Here is a 22258-nt window from a genome sequence, read left to right as displayed (position 1 = left end):
AGGCAATTAGGGTTAAGTGACTTGCCCAGGGTCACACAGCTAGTAAGTGAGGCCAGATTTGAACTCAGGTCCTCCTAATGTCAGGGCTGTGCTCTATCCACTGTGTCACTTAGCTGCCCTTAAATTTTATGATGTTGAGATCCGTGGAGCTCTCCAAGGACATAGGGTGGGTGGCCAACTTGCTACCATCATTTCCAGGTTAAGACCTAGAGGAAAGGATGTTAGGGAGAGGTGGTCAAGTGTGCTCTTGCTCCTACAGGGACATAAGGATGGAAGCAGAGAAGGAATGGAGGAGAGATATGATCATTGGATTTATGGCCAGTGAAACGGAGAAACATTTTACCCTAGCAGTCGTAAAGAAAAAGGGAGCCCGTGGGCTGTGTATAAGGGAATCACCTGTTAGGTTTGACCTGATGTTTTCGAAATGCTTCAGAAAAATAAAGCCCGGTCTCTTTAAGAAACAGAGGCCAGATCATAAGCTACAGAAATGGGACAAACATCAGGAGAGAGGAAGAGCCACAGCTGCAAACCCTCCAGGCAGGCAAAGCACTAAGTGCTCGGAAAATAACAAGGACTTTCTGGGGAGGTTGTTAATCCCAGAATCCCAAAAGCTTGCAGCTGGACGGGACCTTGGAGGTCATCGAGTCCACCCCTGTCTTGAGCAGAAATCCCCACAATATCCACCCTCAATAGTCAGGGCTTTTTGGATTCTTTTGGATTCTTTTTGGATAATTCCAGTGATGGGGAACTCACTACTTCTGAAGCATTTTATTCCCCTTTTGATCAGCTCTATTAGAAAGTTCTTTATATGGAACCTAACCCTGCCCCCCTGTAACTCTCCTTGCTCGTTAATAATAATAATATTAATCCTTCTTCCACATAGTTGCACTTTAAATATTGGAAGACAGCTAGCAGGTGCTTCTTAAGGTCTCTCTTCTCCAGTTCCTTCCACCAGTCTTCACTTGATTTCCAGTGCCCTCATTATTCTGGTCATCTTTCTTTGGAATCAAGGTGTCATGTCAATGTCTTTCCTAAAATGTGGCACCTGGAACTAGAAAAAAACCCATTGTAGATGGTGTTTGACTAAGGCCAAAGGCAGGGAGGTCATTTTATTTCTCCCTTTAGACACTGGACTGTAGTTAATTCAGTTGAAGATGGAGGAGGTCTGGGGTCTTTTTCAGCTATCACATAAACTCAGTCACGGGAAACTTATTCTCTCTCTCTACCTTTGACCCCACGCCACCAGTTCCATCCTGGCTCTGACCTTTTAAAATTTTTCAAAACTCGTCTCTCTGCTGCTTTCGCTTAAACAACACCTGAAAATCATTCATAGTAGCGATAATAATAGTTAACATTTACATAGGGCACACTACATGCCAGGCACTGTGCTGAGGGCTTTATAAATGGTGAATCATCTGATCCTCACCGCTCTGGGAGGTGGGTGCTTTTATTATCCCCATTTTACAGATGAGAAAGAAAGAAAGCTTCTCAGGGCTGTATAAAGCCTAATGTTTAAATGTAGTGGACCAGCTGAGTGGTAGATTTGAATCAATGAGTAGCAGAAATAGTATTTTGTACTTAGAAGTTTATTTTGCCTTTTAGCTTGGTTCTAAGTACCAGAGCGTCAGCAGGACAGGTGAGGCCAGGGTTGGCAAGGACCGGACACTGGACCTTCCAGGATTGTGTGAATGATAAAGAAAGGAACTGTGGCTGACAGAAGTATGAGAGGTAGGGATGAGTGTGGGAAAGGTCTGGCTATGTGACACCAGGAGGTGGAGAAGCAGGCACCAGAGAGGTCCAGCTGTGGGTCACAGGTACGTATCTCAGAAGGTAGCTGAGATCCAGCTCAGGATAGCCTGACTGGCTAATGGGCCAAAGTTCGAGCAGACTGAATGTCAGATAGTTATGGAGGCAGGGTAGAGTTTTAGACCTTGGGAGCACTAGAAAGAGCAAGTAGGACCCCAGACCCAAAGTAACAGGTATATTGTTCGAGAGGGAGAGATGATGTGGAACCAAGACTGAAGTGTAGTATAAGGGGAAAGAGGTCTGGTTTTGGATCCAAATCCTACCTCTGCTACTATGTGACCCTGGGCAAACTGCTTCATTCCTCTGGGCCTGTAAAATGGGGGAGGGTGGCCAAAAACTCAGCTGATCCCTGAATTCTTAAATCCTTTGATCATAAGGCTTCAGTTTTGTGACTTTCAGACTTTGTGTAGATGACAGCTTGGTCAGAGGAGGACAGGACAATTCAAGAAACCTTGATTAGGCATCTACTTTGTATAGACCCCTGTGCTCACCATTGGTGATGTACTCTAAATAAAACCAGGTAAACAATTCCATTTTATATAGGATAGTTCTCTGGGAGGAGAGGAGGTCAGGAACACAGGAGGAAATTTAGGCTATGTGGAAACAAAATACATCAATAAAAATTTATTTTTTTAAAAAATCTAGGTGTCTGCCGTCATGGAACCCATAGGAGGCTGAGACACAAGAACACAATATTATGTGTTAAATGCATTAACAGCACAAACAAAATGTCAAGGAAAGTCTGAAAGGGAAAGTCATAACAGATGGTGGGCTTCAAGGAAGTCTTCCTGGAGGAGAAGACATTTGACATCAGTTTTAAAGAATGGATAGGAATTTAGTAGCAGAGAGAGAAGAAACATAGGGAACAGCGTGAACACAGCACATGAACAGTAGCACAGACGTGGGCAGATTTGGGGAATGGAAGGTCATTTAGTGTGGGTGGAGTGTGCCAGACATGAAGGGGATAAGGTGGGCTGAAGCAAGAAGGGCAGGGGGAAGCCAGGCTTGGGAGGCACCTACATCCCTGGCAGCTGACAATAGAAAGCCACTAAAAGATTTTGAGCACAAGGATGATGTGAGCAGACCTATACAGAAGGATGGATTGGAGGTGGGTAGCAGCAGAGCCAGCAGATCCCTTTAGGAGATGACCAAAATAGTCTAAATGGGTGGCAGGGAGAGCCTAGACTGGGGAGGTGGCAGAGGGGATAGAGAGGAGAGGGAATGGTACCTGAAAGAGGATATGGAGTTAGAATCCACAGGACAAGAGCCCATCTGCTAGAACTAGGCACAGGGCAAGTGCACGACCAGCAGCAGCCAGGCTAAGTTGAGCCAAACTTTGAAGCCAAAGGTCGTTCTTGCTCTCAGGCTCAGGGTCTGGATTGGTCAGTGACTGGAGGGAGGTGAGCACTGAGCCTGCATGTGGGATTCAGCTTGGGGCCTCCACACCATCCAGGAAGAGTATTGGATTGGTCACCATACTCACTCATTCCTTTTAGATCAGAAGTTTGGACTCTAGAATATGTGTGTAGCCAGAGCAACTGAAAATGTGTATTTTAGCAATAAGGGAAATATTTACCTCAATGCATTGCCTGGGAGGTGCGGGAATTATCATCTCCATTCAGTCATAACTATTCTGGAGCTAATTCAGGGAGCAGGGCTGGTTATGGAGGAGGGGCAGTTACCATAATAACTAATATATAGTGCTTACTATGTGCCAGCCACTAGAGTTTAGCCCTCATCTCCTTGAATTCTGTGAGTTATTGGGGGTATAAGCAGCATGGGAAGGGACAGCCCCTTGATGGAATTGTGGACGTAGGTTGGGGGGGAGTGTGTGTGGAAATCCAAACGGAGGACTGAGAGGTTCTTTGGAGTGGGGGTAGTATGGAGGTCACCATGAAAGCAAGCATGCCCTGCCTGGTCAACACACAGAGGCAAAGAGCTGTTCTTTCATTAGCTGTGACTTTTCAGATGAGGAAACTGAGAGATGAGGTAATTTACTATAGGTCACCTAGCTAATAAACTGGGAACTGATTCCCCCCAACATGCTGGACTAGAAATCAGAATTAAATTGAATTTAATTTGTTGGAATCTTTTTCATTTAACATTTATTAAGCACTTACGATCCTGCAAGACAGATTCAAGGCATTGGGTTTTAATCCTGACTGGCATTTTACTAGCTGTGTGGTCTTAGGTCAAGGCACATCTCTCTGAGTCTCAGTTTCCCCAGTTGTAAAATGAGACAGGTAGACTAGATGATCTCAAGGATACTTCAGGTTCTAAAATATATCATCTGTGAACCCAAAACAAGTCCAGGGTTTCCTTCCTTCCATCCCTGCCATTTCCAGTTATCTGAGCCTGAACTTAGTGGGACCTAATCCATTATCTCTTTTACAGAATTTTTGTGAGAAAAGTGTTTTATAAACCACAGAGCTGAAAGTTGTAATATCAGACATTACCCTACACAAGTCACCTGGTGGCAGCTATCCAAGGTGCTGGCATAGTTACAGGAGTTCATTCATCCTTGCTGGGCTCACCTTGCCTGCCCCTTACCCTAATATGATGATGGAAATATTGGAGCAGAGGAGGCAAGTCGACAGAAAGGTAGAGTAGCCCTGGATAGAGACAGAGATGAGAGAGACTGCATGGATCCCAGCCTGGGTCCTAGACCCTCCTGTCTTTCCCTGAACTCTTTCTTGGCACCTATCCCAGATGAAGGGAAGGGGATGGGTTTAAAGAAGTCCCGGTGAAGAGTCCCCAGTTCTAATAATAGCTCTAATATTTCTTCTCTTTCACTCCTTTTCCATCACCTCATAACTACTCCCCATCCTTCTCCCTCTCTATTCTTTTCCTACTCTCCTCCTTTCTCCCTTTCTCTCCTTCATTTTCTGAATCATCCCTTCCCTTCTCACCATCCTTTCCCCTCCTTTCTCTCCATGCTTCTCCCCTCATTTCTCTGCTCTTATACCCCCTTTCTTCTCTTCTCCTTTCTCCCCATTCATCTCCTCTCCCTCTTCCCAATCCTTTTTCTCACCCCTCCCCTCCCTTCTATCCTTCCTTTGTTCCTATCCTCTCCCCTTCATTCTGTCATTCCTATCTCCCCTCCCTTCTTCCCAAACTCTGCCCATCCTCCCCTCCTTTCTTTCCATGCTCCTCATCCTCCCCACTGTCTTTTTTCTTCCCTCCCCCTGCCCCATGCCTCCAGGAGACAATCCCTAGGATTGAAACAGCCCCAGGAGCTGCTGCCTTCCAGGGAACAATGGGACCTTTGAAGGGGGGGCTGCCCCCTCCACCATTGTGCTTGGTGGTGAGAGGTGGCCCCGGGTCAGGCCAGGCCCCTGCCTCTGTCCCTAGCACCAGCACCAGCCCAGAAAGAGAAAGAACTGCCAGGAGAGCCAGGCAAGCCAGGCACGGTGCTGTGTGGAAGGGCAGTCCCTCGTGACTCCGTGTTTTCTTTTCTAGAAAAGGTAGGATGTTGCAGGGGGTGGGGAATCTCTCCTGGCACTTGGGGGAGAGGGCTGGTTGGCATTATACTCCTCTCCAAATGATTTTCTATTTTACTTATGTGTGCACCTGTGGTATCACCAAGAGAATATAAACTCCTTGAGGGCAGGGACTTGGCTTTTATTTCTATATTCTGTGTCTTGCTCACTATAGGTGTTAAATATCTATTTACTGAGTTAAGGTCCTTCTAACTCTAACATTCTAGGCTCTATATTTTGTATTCTGAGATTTCTTCCAGTCTAGCACTCTGTTCCTTGTTCTAAGCTCCTGACCACCTCTAACATTCTCTGATTCTAAATGTGATTCCAAGTTTATCATACCTCCAACTCTTTCCTGGGGAATGAAGTCTATAGGCAGTGGACTAGCTAGCCCCCTGTATGGGTCCACTTGTTTGACTAGAGAGGCTCCCACCTAGTTAGAGATAAATCCAGAGTTTCTCCAAATGCCCCCAAGTCTTTTCTCTTTCCCTTTTCCTTCTGTTCCCCTCAAGGCAACCTGGGCTGTGTCTCACTATTCCCAGCAGCTGCGGCCTCTCACATCTCTGCAGGTCTCCAGGACCTGAAACCATGTTAGCTCGAGGCAGAACCCATGACTGAAATTCTCACACCTCCCATCCCCCAACCTACTCAGCCAAACCCCAGCTGTTGTGTGTTGGGATAAGATCGGAGAATGATTCCATGCATCCAAGAACTGGGCTGGGGAAATCCCCTTCCTGAGGAAAGTCCAAGATTCTGGACGATTTTTGAAAAAGACATGGATAAAGGGTCTGAGAAGCAGCAGGGAGGGAAAGGGTAGAGAAAATGTTGTCCTAGGGCCGTGAGTCCCTTTGGTCTAATAGTCTAGTCAGTCCACCCTCTTCTACAGACACAGTGGAAAGGTAGGTCCCCATCCCACTCCCCAGGGGAGGTGGGAACGCTTAGTGATGGACTGATTTCAAGACCCCTAGAGGAGTGTCCAGTCCTTCCTTAAGTCTAACCACACACTCTCCTGCTCTGATTTCAGTTTCTGGGTCACTTCTGAGAGTCCTCATTTCTCTAGCTCTTGACAGTTTACAGAGTCCTTTCCTCATAGCAGCCCTATGAGCTGTGTATTATGATCTTCCTTTGCCAGTTGAGGGAACTGAAGCTAAGACGAGGGGAAATGACTGTGCTAAGCAGCAGAGCTGGGGAGCCAAATTGGATGCCTTTTGCGCTCCACTATAATACTTCTTCCCCTGGCTAGGAGTTGGGAAAGGAGAGGGTTAGCAGGTACCCATAGAGTATCTGGGGATGATTGGGCCAGCAGGGAGGAGAGCTTGTGTTTACAATGGAAGGGGTGGGGGCAGAGAGGAAATGGGACGGTCATCTGGGATGCTTCAGAGCCACAAAGGAAAGAGGCCTGGACACAACGGACACCTTTCTCCCTAGGGAGAAGCAGACAGACCCCTCCTAAGCCATCTTAGACGAGCCTTGGGGATGACTCACACATCTCATCCTTGACCTTCCCGGAGTCACAGGGGGTGGGAGCAGAGCCTTCTGGCTCAGCCTGGGCCCTGAGCATCAGTTCCATGGGAGGAGGCCTTATGGTCAGACCAGCAGCACGGAGGCCTAGCAGCCAGCCCAGGCCCAGACGGGGCCAGGGGGGAGGGAGAACCACCTCATGGATTCTAAGTAGGTTCTTCTCATCTTTCTGAGGCCCCCTCCTTGGGTGGGAAGAGTCATTCAGTGGGGGTGGCTGCAGGAGCGGGGGTAGAGGGGTACTATGGGGAAGGGACTGAACTGGGAGAAAGTAGGGTCCGGGAGCAAGGAGGGTCTTCTTGGGATGGGGTTCTCTTCAACTACTCAGAATGAGCATGCAAAGAATGTCAGAGCTGGAAGGCAATTTATAACATGGAATGTCAGGGCTGAAAGAATCTTAGGATGTGGAACACAGAATGGCAGTTCTGGGAGAGACCTTAGAACACAGATCAATGAATGTCAGGGTTGGAAAGGATCTTAGAATTCAATTCGACAACCATGTGTTGTACACCTACTATATATAAGTAGCTAGAACATGGGTGCTAGAACATGGAATGTCAGAACTGGAAGGAACCTTAAGACACAGAACCTGAATCATCAGAGCCAAAAGGGCCTTGAGATACTATCTAGTACAACACCCCCACCCCCACTACCACCATTTTACTCAAAGAGGGAAATTAATTTGTCCAAATTCCCACATCAGAACACAGTATAACTGGAGGAGGCACAGTATAAAGACATGTGGGATACACTGCATGCATGGGGGTGTACAGCAGCAGCCTCGGTAAGCAGGCTAATCATTCATTCATTCAATTCATTCAACAAACATATATTTTTTAATGACTGATATTTGCCAGGTACCCAGCAAAGACGAAGTGTCAGCTCTCTAGATGGATAGGGAGATGGCTGTTGTTTGGTAGGGAAATAGGCTGGGGGAGAACAATATACAGATAAACAAATAAATAGCGTATAAAAGATAACTAGAAAATCAGTTCAGGGAAGGATCTGGAAAGAGCGTGGTCAGGAAAGGCCTCATGAAGACAGGTAACCAGCATTTGTTTATTCAGTGCCTTTTTGTGCCAGGTGCTATGGGGGACAGACAGCCTGTACAAAGGCAGAGAGATGGAGTTTTGAGGCTGGGGAGGAGCAAAGGGCCAGTTTAACCAGAACAGAGAGTGAATGAAGGGCAGTAGGGTGTAAACCTTTAGGGGCTAGAGTCAGATTGAGAAGGGCTTAAATAACGGATGAGTTCATAGTTTCCCCTAGAAGCAATAAGCAGCTACTGAACCTTTTTGCATAGGAGATCCCATTGTCAGAACTGTGTTTTTAGGAATGTCAGTTTGGAGAGGGGTGAGACTGGAGGCAGGGAGGGTCATGAGGAGGCTGTTACCAAAGTCCAGGTGAGAGGCAATGAGAGCCTAAACTAGGATGGTGGCTATGGGAGTGGAGAGAAAGGGATTGTGGAGACTGTGGTGTTTGATTCAGTGACAAATGTCAACTGATGGATATGGAGGAGGAGAGAAAGAAAGAGGGAAAACCAATGATGACTGAAATTCTGAACCTATGTGACTGGAAGGATTGTGATCCCCTACACAGAAACAGGGAAGTCAGGACAAGGGGTAGGTTTTGGAAGAAGCCTAATGAGCTCCATTCTGCACAGCTGAATTTGAGGTGTCTATGGGTCATTCACATGGTGATCCTGACCTGGATCTCAGGAAAGAGTTGAAGACTGCATATGTAGGCTTAGAAGTCATCCACAAAAGGAAGGTGATTCAACCCCACGGAAGCTGATGAGATCAAAAGAGAATGTATAAAGAGAGAAGAGAAGAGAAGAGAAGAGTACCCAGGACAGAGCCTTTGGTTAGTGGGCATGACATGGATGATGAATCAGGAAAGGAGATGGAGAAATCAGTTTGGTAGGCAGGCAGGTAGGAGGAGAACCAACAGAGAGAGGTATCTAGAAAACTCAGAGGGGAGAGGATCTCTAGAAGGAAGGAGGTAGTAAAGTCTCAAAAGCTATGGGATGAGGGCTGAGAAAAGAGTTCAGAATCATTGGTAACCTCAAGGAGAGTGGTCTTGGTTAAGTGGTTTGGTCAGAAGCCAGATTGAAGGGGGTGGAGAGGTGAGGCAGGAAAGAAAGCATAAGCAAGGAGTATAGATATGGGAATTTATTATTGGGAAATTGGAAAGAGATTTAGAAGGATAATTTAAGGGGATTACAGAAGTACATGAAGGTATTTTAAAGACAGTGGAGAGCTGGGCACTTTTGTGGGTAGTGGGGAAGAAACCAGTGGATCTAAAGAGATTGAAGATTGGAGAGAAAGGGGATGATCAGAGGGATAAAGACCTGAGAGGAGTTGGATTCACCTTAAGAATAGGAAGGTTGGCCTTAGGAGTATCAAGGGCCACCCCTTCCTCCAGGACTGGAGCAAAGTACTAGGAGTATTAGGGACAACATTGAGGGAATAGGACGGGGGATTAGGAATGGGGAAATGGGGAAGGGAGTGATCTCATGGCCTTCTCTGAGGTGGGGGAACAGAGGTAGTATAGGTGGACAGACAGAAGAGAATGTCTGTAACAGATGCTGTAGGAAGTGTGATAGGGAGGTAATTATCAAGGAGTGAAAGGATGGCCATACACCAGTGAGAGCCCAGTTGAAATAAGATAATGTAAGTGTACGGTGGACCCCAGTCCCATGCTCTGGGACTTCCTCGAGCAGCATTCAGAAGCTCTTGAGTTTGTGTGTTTGGCTCTATATTTCACAATACAGCTAATATGGAAATATGTTTTGCATGACTCCATATGTATAGCCTATATCAAATTGTTTGCTTTCTTATTGAGAGGGGTGGGGTGGGAGAAAAGGAGAGAATTTGGAACTCAAAAATTTAAAAACAAATGCTAAAAATTGTTTTTACATGTAATTGAGGAAAAAGAAAATACTAAATAAATATTTAAAAAGAAAAAAAGCTCTCAAGTAGGAATGGAAAAGGGGGATGGTGAAGATTCTCCAGGTCTGGGGTTTGAAAATGGATGTATCAATGGCCATGAGGCAATGGTCAAGGATTTTGGGTAGAGGACAGCATAAAACTGAACTAGTTAACTAGAGGGACAAGATTGAGAATGGAAAGTGAAGACAGATGATGTGATGGACTACGCAAGCAGAGAGGGGCACAAAAACTAGACATTGTCATGAGGTGAAAATGAAGTTTAGGAGGGTATGAAAGATGGCAGCCTGAGCAGTCTCAGAGCTCTGTATTATGGAGGTATACACAGATGACTAGTGGATAGACACAGAGCATATTATCAGAGGATTTAGAGCACTGTAGGACTTTAGAAACCATCTAATCTTATTTGGAAACTGAGATCTAGAGAAGTGGATATGGCCAAGGCAAGTCGACTATAAAGAATCTAAGTCGAAAAATAAAATACTAAAAAAAACATGGGGAAAAAAAGGAATAACCTTTAGGAAGAGGAGGGGAAGGACATATTGGGAAATGAAGATGATGTAAAAATAAAAGATATTGGGAAAAATTTTTAATTAAAAAAAGAATGTAAGCTCAAAAAAAAGTCAGGATTTGAATCCACATCTCCTTACTCCAAATTCAGTGCTGTTATTTGATAATAAGACACAAACAACTGGAAACCAGGGAGGAGGCAGAATGCTCTTCTCCTGACTTCCTGAGAGAGGAAAAAGGGATCCTTGGTCTGGGCCTGTGGTTCTAAAGTTTAGAAATAACTTGGGGAGCCAGATGGAAGGATTTAACTCTCCCTCCCCCCTCTGTGTCCCTGTCTTCCCTCCATTCACAGGCGTCAGCTGCTCGCCTGGCTCTGGCTTCAGGCAGCCAAACATCAAATCGGCCCAGACAGGTGGGGGAGGGAGATGGGCTGAGCAAAGAGGGGAGAACATGACAGCTCCGGGAAAGACAGGCAGACAGACAGATAAGTGGATGGGTAAATAGAGATAAATGGGCAACTAGATGGGTGGAGAGAGAGACAGAGAGGTAGATGGAGAAAAAGAGAGAGAGAGAGAGAGAGAGAGAGAGAGAGAGAGAGAGAGAGAGAGAGAGAGAGAGAGAGAGAGAGAGATTTATCTGTCTATTGATCGCCACCTCACAGGGCTGTTAAAAAGATCAAATGAGACAATTTATGCAAAGCCAAACCTTATAGTGCTAAATAAGTGCTATCTAATAACAGCAGTAGGCACTTAATAAATGCTTGTTGACTGATTTGTTGTAAGGAAGATGCTTTGTAAAATTATGGCTAATAAGGGAAGAGGGAAGGGAATAAGCATTTATTAAGGCCTGCTATGTGTTAAGCACTTTACAAAGATCTTATTTGATCGTCAAAATAGCCCTGGGAGGAAGGTGCTGTTATTATATACTCATTTTACAGCTGAAGAAACTGAGGCAGGCAGAGGTTAAATGACTTGACCAGAGTCACGAAGTTAGTATCTGTGGTTACATTTGAACTCAGGTCTTCCTGAATCCAAGTACCCTATCCACCACACCAACTAGCTGCCTACTATGTGATGGGCACGGGTACAAATCCATGAGAGAGGTAGCACGAGCATTCTTATTCCCATTTTACATATGAGGAAACTGATGTGCAGAGTTGATTTGTCAGTGATCACACAGGCAGCTACCTGAGACCAGGTCTAAGGCCATTCGGCTGCCTTTCAAGATGGGGAGGAGGAAGGGTGGAAGGGAGGGATGGAGAGAAGGAAGGAGCCAGCCAGGTTGGGGCCAGGGAGAGAGACAGCGTATGTGCATGCGTGTGTATGTGCACGCACGTGTGTGTGTGTGCATGTGTGTGTATCTAGAGGGGTAGGGGAGGGCATGGTGGAGAAGAGCCTGCCTGTCTTTTTCCAGTGGTAAATGTTTTGAGGATTGACAAAGTGTGAGTGGACAAAGACTGCGCAGGCGGTCAAGAAGCCTAGGAAATATAGGTTCAGGAGGAGAAGGAGATCCTGAAAAGCTTTCCTACCCAGCTCAGGTTGCCTTGCTGAGTCACTAAGTCTTAGTTTCATGATGTGTCCCGTGGACATGTGCGCCAGCCATTCTTCTCTGATTCCAGGGTTTTAGGGGTGATGACTTGGATACAGGGATGGGAGTGGGCAATAAGATACACCACAGGTGAGACTCGTGGCTCACAGTCTTCTGGTGCCCCCCTCCTAGATTTCCTTTGGTCTCTTTTCCCATTCCGTTTAGTTCTACCCCCAAGTTCCAGCCCCTCTGAGCAGACCAGCTGGTTACCTGCATCGCTGAACTTGCTTCCTACCTGTCCCCCCACTTTCCAGGGAAGTAACACAATACAACACCAGTGCAGTGCAGTGCAACACAATGCAAAGCCACAAACGTTTATTAAAAACCAACAGAATCCAGCACTAGGTGTGAGCTGAGTGACACGGGTTAGCTGAGGAATCTCACAGCCTATCGGGGGCTAAGAAACAAGCAAAGAGAACTGTAACATACAACATCACATGGCAGCTGCCAGCCAAGTGCCATGGGAGGTCAGACACAATCAGAAAAAAGCCTTCAGACGTCAGCCACTGCCCTGCAAGCTTTCCCAGAAATGCACGGGCCCCAGGTAGAGGAAAGAAGACTTGGAATGAAGCTGGTGGGCTCCTGGACAGAAGTCCACAAGGATGCAAGGGAGACTTCCAACTCTGGGCAAGGACGTAAGCCATACTCTCAGCCCCATGCATTCCAGTGATCAGTCACCCTCGAGCTGAGCTATAGGCCTCACAGAACATCACTACTGAAAGGGAAACCTGCCCTGGGACAGACACATCATGGAGCACTAGCTTCAGGAGAGATGGAGGGTTAAATTCTTCATTCTTACAAGCTGTGCAACCAACAACAAATTCCTTCACCTCTCTGAACCTCAGGTTCCTCATCTGTAAAATGTCAACAGTAATGCCCATCATGCCTACCTCAAAGCCTTCTCTTCTCCAGGCTAGACATCCCCATTTGATCCAGCTAACCCAGTTATGGCCTACTCCCAAGCCCATCCACTTCCCTGGATTGCCCCTCTCAAGATGGGCTCCAACCTACCAGTCAGTCACCTCCCTCATCTGAGCACCATGCCTTGCCCAATAGACTGAGATACCACATTAGCTTTTGAGGCTACTACAGACTTATCTTGACTGTGAAATCTTCTAAAATCCCCAGATCTTTTTCACAGGAACCATTAGCTAGCCGTGTCCTCCCATGCTGAAAATGTGAAATTGACTTTTAAAAACTTTGTTCCCCTAACATTTCATGTTTACTGGACTGGAGCCGTCCTCCTCATCTGCTGAGATCTTTTCAGAGCTTGACTCAGCTGGCCTTCCAGCTTGTTAGCTGTCTCTCCCAGACAGATGTCATCTGCAGTAATAACAATGCTATCTATAACGTCAGGCACATCACTGATAAAAATGTTAACCAGTCCAACATCCCCAAACCACTGCGCTTGACACCTCCCTCCAAGTCGACATTTTTTCCTAATGTTTTTTATTAATTTATTTGTTTTCAGTTTTCTACAATCATTTCCATATGTCTTAGATTTTCAAGTCAACATTTTAAAATTAATTTTTGTTGATATCTTGTGTTTTCAAATCAACTTCATTTCCCAATATACCCCTCCTTAATAGAGTGCCATCCCTTATACCAACTGTTTTAAAAGAGAATGAGACTGGAGGAGAAGCAGGCCAAAATTAATCAGCACATTAATCGCAGAGTCTAGAGGGATGCCCCATTCATAGTCCCCCACCTTGGCAAAGAAGGAAGGGAGGTACACTCTCAAATCTCTTTGTAAAAACTGAGGCACTGATGAGTACTTCTTGTGTCTTATCCCGTCCTCTAGCTCACCTATGTCCATCTTGCTCATGTAACAGCATCAACTGAATATATTTAATAAGAACATACTGTGGACCAGGTACTGTACTAGATACCAAGGATACAGAGACCAAAAAAAAAAAAAAAAATGAAACAATGTCTGCCCTCAAGGACCTTACAGTCTTTTGGAGAGAAGTGTACCCAAATAAGAAAAGAATGACTACAAAATAAAACAAAGTGACTAAATAGAAGATTATTAGGGAGAGAGGTCATTAGAAGTTGGAGAGTCAGGAACAGCTTCATGGAGGTGAGATATGAACTGTATCTGGAGGGAAGTGAGTGATTCTGTGAGCCAGAAGGGAGGAGGGAGCTTATTCCTGCCCTGAAGAATGAACCAGTGAGCAGAGCAAAGACACAGGATGAGAGGGAGTGTTGTGTATGAGGGCTGCAGAGAAGGTCAGGCTTGCTAGGCTGCAGAGTGATGGAAAGTGAATAATGTATCAAGATCCTGGAAGGATAGATTGAGGCCAGGTTGTGAAAAGCTTTGAAAGTCAAACAGGAATTCCTGTTTTATCCTTGAATCCGTAAGGAGCTGCTGGAGTTTGTGGAGGGGTTAAATGGCACCATTAGATTTACATTAAGAAAAGCACCTTGGCCAGCTGTGTGGAGGAGAAACTGGTGTGGGGAGGGGCTTTGAAGCATGGAGAACCATGAAGAGACAACTACAATAGTCCAGACAGGGATCACGAGGGTCTGTGTGAGTAGGAACAAGAGTCAGATTTAAGAGGTGTAGCGGAGGAAAACCTCATCAAATGCTTTACTGAAAGTAGGCAAACTGTATACAGTAGGGGTAGCTAAGTGGCACCATGGTGCGTTAAAGCACCAGGCTTGGAGTCAGGAAGATTCATCTTCATGAATTCAAGTCTGGCCTCAGACTCTTTAGTTGTGGGACCCTGGGCACACCCCTGTTTGCCTTAGTTTCCTCATCTGTAAAATGAGCTAGGAGAGGAAATGACAAACCAGTCCAGTATCTCTGCCAAGAAAACTCCAAATGGGGTTACGACTGAAACAAATAAGCAACAAGATAGACAGCATTCCCTGGAGTTACCAGTCTCGTAATCTTATAAAGAAAGAAAATGACAGTAACCTGTCACAATTGAGTCTTGATGAAGTGCTAGGACTTAGGGATCGTGGCTGCTTTTTCTTTTAGTAACATGTTCTAGGATTTTAGCAAGAATCAAAGTTGGCCTAAATTTTAAAGACTACTTTCTTTAAAAAAAAGCTGGTAAATTTTCCCCCTTCTCTAGTTCTATAACACGTCTCCCATTCCACATGGCCTTCAAGGATTGCAGATCATGGTTTAACAGTCATAATGACCAGATCTCTCCATACCCTTCGATGCAGTTGAACAGCCACAACAAGCATTGACCAGGCCCACCTCATGTGTGCTGGAGATCCAGAGACACAACAAAGCAGTGTTCTGGGGGAGGGATGCACCCTGAACAAAAATAGGTACCCTACAGTGAAGACTGAGGAAAGGGAAAACGCTAACAATAGGGGAGGTCAGAGACATCTTCGAGAAGGAAATGAGCTGGTCTTTGTAAGAAGATAAAGATTCTGAGAGGCAGAGAACAATCCATCAGCCCAGAAGCGTTTATGTCCTCCTCAATCCCAGGCCCTGAGCTCCATGCCGGGGATATAAATACAAACCTGAGTGCTGGTGAGGAGCTCCCTCCAGATCCTATAGGGGAAGACAACATGCATGCACCTAACTGACCTCTTTCCATTGCACCACACTGCAGTTTGATCCAACAGAATGATATTAAGCATGGGGTATGAGATTTGCCACTCATTTTGCCCTTCTGCTGTGGATCAGGGGGGCAGGTGGATAAATACTTAACAACCAGCTCTCTCTCACTCTCTAAAAAAATGTATATGTGACACACTTTAAATTTTCATCTGTATCATGAACACCTGTGCCATCATTTTCTAAAGTCTGGACATTCAAGCAAACTCTGAATCAAGCCCTGATGTGTGGCATCTGCGAATTTCTGAGGTATAAACGCTCACACTGAAAATTTAACAATCGGCTGTTGTGAGCTGAAACTAGCTGACTCCACACCCCCCTGGGCACAGGTCCCTAGGACCAAAATTTCACAGGTTTTCTGTGGGTTCTGTGAAGCCTCGAATGTATATATCTAAAATGTTGGCATGTTGTAATGAGTGTGGTGGGAACTGTAGGAAAAGAAGGGTCTACGATCTCTGTCTTCTCCAGGAGACATCACAAAGTTCTGTGCTTAGAAAGCAGTGCAGTTCAAGGAAAACGCAGGAGTCCAGACGGGAGGAAAGGAATGATAAGGACACACTTTTCAGCCAGTTGAGGGAAGGAAGCTGGAACGTTGCTCACAGACTGAACTTTATCCCTGAGCAAAGATTAAGCTCAAATCCTCCCCCGAGGGCCAAAGGTGTGCTCCCGAAGGGAGAGAAACCTAGGGAGGGGGCTCTATACCCTGATACGCCCCCAGGAGAGCCAGAAAAAGAGAATGCAGGGGAAGGGGGAGAGGGGACTGAGAGCCTTGAAGCTCTAACTTTGTAAGAGAATTTCTGGGAATGAAAAGCCTCTCGCGCCAAGTTTGTCTAGCCAGATTCAATCTCTCCCCATCTTGGTGAGACAGCAGAGGGAGGAAAGCATCTCACCACTTCCTAATGAAAGAGAATACCTGACTTTTCCTTCCTTTCTTTCCTCCCTCCTTCCTTTTCTCCTTTGTCTCTTTCCCTCTCTCCTTTCATTTCTTCTTCCCTCTTTCCTTCCTTTTTTTTCTTTCCCTCCTTTCTTTCCCTTCCTTCTCTCTTTCCTTCTGTCCTTTCCTTCTTCCTTCCTTCTCCTTTTCTTCTCTTCTTCCTTCCTTTTCTCCTTTTTTCTTCTTTCCTTCCTTCCTTCCTTCCTCCCTCTCTCCCTCACTTCCTTCATTCATCACATATTTGTTAAGCTTTGAAGGCAGCTAGGTGGTGCAGTGTATAGAGCACCAGTGCAGGAGTCAGGAGCACCTGAGTTCAAATCTCACCTCAGACACTTGACACTCACTAGCTGTGTGACCTTGGGCAAGTCACTTACCCTGATTGCCTGATCCTGGGCCATCTCCAGTCATCCTGATGAATATCTGGTCACTGGATTCAGATGGCTCTGGAGAAGTGAGGCTGGTGACCTGCACAGCCCTCCCTCACTCAAAACAGAGTCAAGTGCAAGTCATGTCATCATTTCTCTGATGGCATGGTCTTCTTTGGCAACGAAGGACGAACATACACCTGTATTTGTTAAGCATTTACTGTGTACAGAGCCTCTGGACGTTGGTGAAGATACAAAGCTTAGGAAAAACACAGTCTCTGCTTTCTGAGAGCTCACAGTTTAGGGTGTGTGTGTGTGTGTGTGTGTGTGTGTGTGTGTGTGTGTGTGTGTGTGTGTGTGTGTGTGTGTATGTGTGTGTGTATGTGTGTGTGTGTGTGTGTGCGCGTGTGTGTAAGATATCTAAACAGATATCTATTCTGGTCAATATTACATGATAGAGTGGGGGTGCCAGGAAACCCAGAGAGACTGAGCTCCCTGTCCAAAGACCCCTCGTGGAATTTGGTACAAGGAACCAGGTACCCCATCTGTCAGCCTTTCCTGAGCCATAAAGGATTCTTTCTTCTCACTGAATCAATCAAGGTCCATTGGTCTCAGGACCAGTCAAGTTCTGTGAGCTGACTTGGCAAACTATTCTTCTAGTGGCCAAGAGAGGGAGTCCCCACCTCTGTAGAAGAGCTAGTAGGAAGGTCCATCCCCTCTCACTGGCTCCCACAGCCAATAGGCAGCATGGCTCAGATGCTAAAGAACTGGACATCACTGGAGACAGGTGTGTAGAGGCAGGGCGTGCAGATGACATACAACCAGAGAATCCTCAATGATAGAGCTAGGAGAGCCAGAAAGAACATTAGAACATAGAATGCCAGCACTGGAAGGGATCTTAGAACATGGAAGCTAAGGTATCTCCTCCTGACACAGGAGATAGAGGGTTGGACTTGGAGGCAGAAAACCTGAGTTCAAATCCTGCCTCAGAGACTTACAGCTTTGTAAGTCTTTGGGCAAATCACTTGTCTTTAATTTGTTTTAGTTTCTTCATCCGTAAAATGGGGATAATAATAGCACAGTTGTTGTGAGGATCAAGTGAAATAACATGTAAAGTGTTTTATAAACCTTAAAGCACTATAGAAATTCTAGCTATTGTTTCAAAAAGAACTGGAGCAAGTGTTAGCTATCAGTCATTCACATTCTAGTCAGAGTTTATCTTCCCCCCTCCCCCCCAGTCAGCGAATAAATATTTATTAAGTGCTAACGATGTGTCAGACACTGGACTGAGTGCTAGAATGTAAGTTCCTTGAGGGCTGACTTTTTTCTTTTTTTGGTCTTTTTATGCCTGGGGTTGTAGCAAACTAAGGCCTTCATATATACTGGTTGAATTTACTTGTCAATCCCTCCTTCAGCTTTAACTGAGACAATCCCAGTAAAGGATGAGAATTTCCAATGGGGAAACCAGCGGAAGTCAGAATGAGAGCCCTTGGCGCCTGGATGATCCGGGAAAGGCACTAAAAGACAATAAGTAGCTCCCTACTCCCACACACCCTTCATACTCCCAGAACCCTCAGATCTGGCCCCTCCCAAACAGAAGCTGTTTCTTACTTTGTAGCCCCAGGCCAAGAGAATGGAGAGAAAGTTGGCTGAACACCTCCATCTTCCCACCGAGTAGGACCTGTGGTAACAGGCTTCCTTGAGGTCAGGGTACCTGGTGCATGAGCTCCCATCCAAGGGTCATAGAGACAAGGGCCAAAGATGCTGACTGACTTGCCCAAGGTCACGCAGCTAGTATGTGTCTGAGGGTAGATTTGAACCCAGGCCTTCCTGACTCCAGGGCCAGTGTTCTATCCCCTGTGCCAAGTGCTGCCTCCCAACAGGTCAGAAAACTGTTAACTCACTGAGTGATCTTGGGCAAATCATCCCCTCTGTACTTTGGTTTCTTTTTGTGTAAAATGGAAAAACCTCATTTTTTTAGAGTAAAAAAAAAGCACATGCCCACCTTTAGAGATTTATTGGCTCATTGTCAGAGATGGGGATCAGGAAGGGACCTGAAAACTGAGAGAGGGAATGGGGGCTAAGAGAGGGGTTAGAGATTCAATGAGGAGACAAGGTTACAGTGAGGGACAGCAAGGGAGTGGCCAGCCAATCCCCAGATTGGCTTCAGTGCCAACACAGGCTAGCTGAACTGTCTCTGTGACTCTTAAGTTCTGTTTCACCCATCTTTCCCCTCCCCCATGCACATCCTGCCCCTTCTTTTATCTGAGTCTGTCTAGCAGGAGGAAGCCTGCTCCCCTGGAATGGGGCGTGTGTCCATGTCTGTGTCTGTGTGTAGAGACTATTGGAAGGAAATGGTGCTACAAGGCTGGGCAGGGCCATGGGGGGTTAGGTAGGTGGGGGGGAGGCAAGGAGGAAATACCTGGGCAGGGTCCCCAGCTCTGCTATTGTCCCTAGCAGGAAGAGGGGAGCTCATAAAATGGGGGTCACTGGACTCCCATTCTCCTGCCTGCAGCTGGGGTTTTCTGCCACCCCCATATAAAAAAAAAAACCCATTGGCTCACCCTCCCTCCTCCCTCCTAGCTGAAGCCCACACCCAGTTAGGAAGATGTTTGTTTTTAGGATGAGACAAAGAGAGCCATAAAGGGGAGGATGCAGTAGGCTGGGGAGGCTTGGGGGCAGCATGACTACTGTCATTCCCATCCTGGAATGATCCCCTAGGACCCAGCTCAAGGTGAAGGCTCAGCATATAATGATGTCTGGAGGGGGTGAGATAGAGGATCTCTCCGTTCCCCAACTCAAGTACCAACTAACTCTTCCTGACCCAACTCTTACCTATTGATAACTTCCATTCTCTATAGCCCTTTGAAGTTTACAAACAGGGGTGTTGTGAAACTCAAATAAATGGCAGATATAAAGCACTTTGTAAACTTGAAAGTGCTATGGATATGTTTTTTATTGTTATCACTAGCCTCCAGCCACCAGTCTGCTGCTAACTTGATTCCCTAAGCCTTCTATTACACCCGTGCTAAGCTCAAGCCACAGTTTATAGAACAACTCAGAGGTGTGTTATTAAATACTTACAACCAGCCATGGTGGCGGGAGGTGGTGGTGGTGTATGCATACACTTTTCAGTTTAATCTGCATCATTAATACTTTCTTAAGTCTAGACCATCAATCAAACAATACATTGATCCCTGATTTGTTGCAGCTGCAGATTTCTGAGTGTAAATGCTTACACGGAAAATTTAACAAGGTCTCTCTTAAGCCGGTTAGAGCTGGCCCCAGCACACCCTTGTGAAGTACTTGCTTCACACTTATCTCCTAACGAGATAGTGCAGTTATCGTTCCCATTTATAGCAAGAGAGACTAAGGCCCAGAGAGAAAGAAGCTGACTGATCCACTTGCCTAGATGGCAACCATAAGAGCCACTCGAGCACAGGACTTTTGCCTCAAAGGACAATTTTCTTTCACTGCGTCATGCAGTCATGACTTGGCTTGTCTCTGTTTGACAGGCAACATGTAATACCAGTCTACTTACCTTTTGATCAGAAAGTTCTGAGTTCAGATCCTACCCTACTTACTAGCTGTATGACCCTGGTAAAGTCACTTGAATTCCCTAAGAATTCCCTCTGTTTTTTCCCTTGTGAAAAGAGGGGCCCTCGCAGGTTCCTTCTAGCTATAAATCTTTGATTCTGACGCCCTCTGTAGGCAAGTAGGTTCCCAACTCTGGACCTCCTGCTCTTGAGACCCTTAGTGGGAGGATTTGGAGATACAGAGAGAGCAGGGGAAAGAAGACAGTCCTAGAGTTAAACACTGAGCTGGCAATTTCCTTGCTCTCACTTCACCTCAGTTTTCCCATTTGTAAAATGAGGGGATTAGAACAGAATCCCATCCAGCAGTGGGAATTCCTATCACTTTGATGACAGAATGGAGAATGGATTGGAATGGGGAGAGACCTGAGGAAGGTCAACCCTTCAGTAGACGATTACAGTAATCCAGATGTGAGGGAATGACAGCCTGCACTAGAGTGTTGGCAATGTCAGAGGAGAGAAGGGGACGTATTTAACACATGTTGTAAAGGTGAAATCAGTAGGTCTTGGCAACAGCTTGGATATGGCAGGTAAAGGATAGAGAGGAATCCAGGATCACTCCTGGGTTGTAAGCCTGGGGGACTGGAAGGATGGTGGCACCCTCTACAGTAATAGAGAAAGTAGGAGAGGGAGAGAGTTGGGGGGAAGATAATGAGTTTAGTTTTGGACGTATTGAGTTTCAGATGTGTACTGGACATCCAGTTCAACATGCCTGAAAGGCAGTTGGAGAGGAGAGAATGGAGGTCAGCAGGGAGGTTAGGAAAGGATAGGTAGACTTGAGAATCATTAGCACAGAGATCATCCAGTTTGTCGATGCCCTTCCTAAAGCAGGCCACTCAGAACTTAAGACAATATTTTCAAGTAGCTTCTGACACAAGACTGTACGACTATCCCCATGCCTGTTCTGGACCTATCTTCTGGATAGTGTAACCTAATATGGCGCTAACTTCTTTGAGTCCCCTGTTGGCTCCTGTGGACCTTATGGTCCACTCATCATGGCCAAATCTTTTATGGACAAACTCTTGCCCAGTCACACCAATCCTAACCCTAACCCATACCCTTTCCCTGTCCCTATTAAATTAACATGACTAGGTTTAGCTTTTCTCATTGATCTGCATCCCTTCTTAAGATCTTCAGATGAGCAATTGATTCTTAATTGATTAAAGTATTAATTAGCATCCTATACATGTTATAAGATGCTGTCCTATTAGACTGTACCCTCAGGAATGGTCTAAAGCATAAATGGGAAGCAAAAAAAAAATTGTGGGGAAAATACAAAAAAGGGAATGAATGACCTGACAGAGTGCAGGGTCCTTCAGCGACTGGAGAAGGTTTCAGGAAGCCCCCGACTACTCATTCACTCAACTATTATTTTTTCCAATACCCTATCTAATTCAAGATATGACGATGGCTGCTAAAAGCCTATAGCTGGCATCCCATCACCCTCCTGAGGAAGCATGGTGGTGAAGTGAGGAAAATATGGACTGGGATTCCAATCATGCCTCTGCTCATTACTGTATACTCTTGGGCAGGTCACTTCCCTTTCCTCAGTCTCAGTTTCCTCATTAGTAAAATAGGAGAGCTGGACTAAATGATCTCCAAGGCCTCTTCTAGTTGTAAATCCATGGTCTCTCCCCATTTCTGTTGGTTTGTGACCACTCCCTCAAACCTGGATTCCAGTATCAATAAATATAAACACTGGAGAGAGAGAGACAGAGAACGAGTAAGTGAGTGAGCAAGAGAGACAGATAGACAGACAGAGACAGAGAGAGATAGAGCAAGATGGAGTGAGAGGGAGAGAGAGGAAGAGGAGAGAGAAGATGGAGAGAAGAGAGAGAAAGAAAGAGAAGAGAGAAAGGAGAGAGAGAAAGAAGGAGAGAAAAAGAGAGAAAGAAAGAGAGAGAAAGAGAGAGAGAGAAAGAGAGAGACAGAGAGAGAGAC

General features: G+C 45.8%; 1 protein-coding gene across 1 annotated transcript in view; it reads left to right on the top strand.

Annotated features, from left to right (window-relative positions):
• Positions 1 to 6663: 6663 nt before the first annotated feature.
• GJC2 (gap junction protein gamma 2) overlaps positions 6664 to 22258 on the top strand; it is a 41517-nt gene continuing 25922 nt past the window's right edge. Inside the window, exon 1 of the mRNA XM_072652839.1 lies at positions 6664 to 6956. The gene's annotated coding sequence lies outside the window, so the exon portion shown is untranslated. The remainder of the gene's footprint in view (positions 6957 to 22258) is intronic.

This window comes from Notamacropus eugenii, chromosome 1 (assembly GCF_028372415.1).
Source record: "Notamacropus eugenii isolate mMacEug1 chromosome 1, mMacEug1.pri_v2, whole genome shotgun sequence".
NCBI classification, from domain to species: Eukaryota; Metazoa; Chordata; class Mammalia; order Diprotodontia; family Macropodidae; genus Notamacropus; species Notamacropus eugenii.
The sequence above is the reverse complement of the archived record's forward strand: the minus strand, read 5'-3'. Positions and strand labels throughout refer to the sequence as shown.